The sequence below is a fragment of the Cyprinus carpio genome, chromosome A7, assembly GCF_018340385.1.
Source record: "Cyprinus carpio isolate SPL01 chromosome A7, ASM1834038v1, whole genome shotgun sequence".
Taxonomy (NCBI): Eukaryota; Metazoa; Chordata; class Actinopteri; order Cypriniformes; family Cyprinidae; genus Cyprinus; species Cyprinus carpio.
In genome coordinates this window covers 44,959,110-44,961,030 of record NC_056578.1, presented here as the reverse complement: position 1 = coordinate 44,961,030, position 1,921 = coordinate 44,959,110, and positions in this window count along the sequence as shown.

Here is a 1,921-nt window from a genome sequence, read left to right as displayed (position 1 = left end):
TTAAGAAATTACATTTTATATGATTCAAGTTGACTATTGCATAGTGAAATTTACCTTAATTAATTTCCAGGTAATTTTTGCCTAAATAAAGGGCAATTTTTCCCCTAACCTTATTAATGCATGCATCATATTTCTTATTACATTAACTTAATTATTAATAAAATGTAAGAATTTGAGTAGACACTATAGGGCTGTTACCAATCAAATTAAATCAATATCAATTAAATTGATATTACCACTGCAGAAAGAAACTGAAGCAGCTGATGTCACATTTAGATTCATTTACACAGACAGATTAATGATGCTGAAATGTATCCATTTCTTCTCTCTTATGACTTTGTACAGTGAATTATGGTGTATTCTCTGGATTTATCCTCACAAAAGAATATCAAGGCAACAGAAAAATAAGAAAAAATATAAGCAGCCAAAGAATACATAATAAGGCATCTTTAAAACCCAGGCGCTGCTCCAAAACATAGACCACCTTTCATCAGCCGCTTCATTACAGAGAGACTTTCTAGAAGTACAACAATATGTTGTGTCACAATATAACAATACAAAAATACAACAATAAGTATTGTAGAAAGTTACTGTATCATGAAAGTTTAGACAGATTTAATTTAACATGAAATATGGTGAATCCTGAAGGTCACACATTGAAACTTCTTTGCTTATTAATTGTAATTAATTGAAATAAAATTCATTACATCAAAATATTCAGTAATTAAAACATTTTAAATGCATGTAGTGAGGGACAGAGTGAAATCATAAGGGTCTAATATAATTCTGTATTTTTAACTAAGCAGAATCATGAATATTTGTGTTCTGGTGTCTCTATTGCTCTCTGCATGAGGGTCTTATTCAAGTCCATTCCTGATGTAACACTACATTTAGCTGTTTGTCTGAGCATGTGACTGTTAGAACAGATCTCCATCCAGTCACTTTATCAGATCCTGAGACATCCATCTTGTCCTGTCTGATACCCAAAACCAGTTCACAAAGCCGTATTCAGCCGTGTACCTAGAACTGTATTAAAGAAAATCAACATGTGATGTTAAAAACCTTGAAATGGACACATTCTCTTACTTGAAACCAAACAATCATGTTAAACAACAATTGAAAGCACCGCAAGAGCAAGTAAAATAAGTGAAATACTAAATAATAAAAATGAATAAATGATTTTATGATTAAATAGAACAATGAAATGATCAATTATTATGATTACTCATTAATAAAAAACAAAGAAAATAATAACACAGGTGTATAATGGTCGCTCTCTTGAAGAAACACACACAGAGGCTGTTATCCATCTTATTTTTCAGTGCAGAAGTAAACCGTTTTCTGTGAATGTGTGAGACGTCAGGTTCATTAGACACTGTAGAGAAATAACCAGAAGAATAACAAAGTGCAGGAAACAGAAAAAAAAAAAAAAAACTGTGTGCACTACAAACCAGTGTGTTCATAATTAAGATAATTTATTAAAATAACATGGTAGGACACCAGTTTGCAATATCAAAATATAGACAGAAGTGAATGACACTGTAAACCAGACACATTAAACTGCGGCGCTCTTACGAGAAAAATAAGATAGATTGAGATTCCTGAGATCCTTCATGACTTAACCAGATCCTCCTCAAAAAACTGAAATGAGGAAACTAATGACAGTACACAAATAAAACAGAACCAGTATTATGAAATACAACATAAAATAATTATTTTGTAGATTTATAATACATTTGCAAAATATTTGTTCCCTGAAAGAGCTGTTTGAGTCACTTCATATTTTTGTCTTTCTTCACAGATTCACCCAGATCTACACTGACTGTGACTCCAAACAGTCCTGTATTCACTGGAGAGAGAGTGAATCTGAAGTGTGAGATTGAGTCTTACAGTGACTGGAGATGGAGAAATGGCCTGAAAT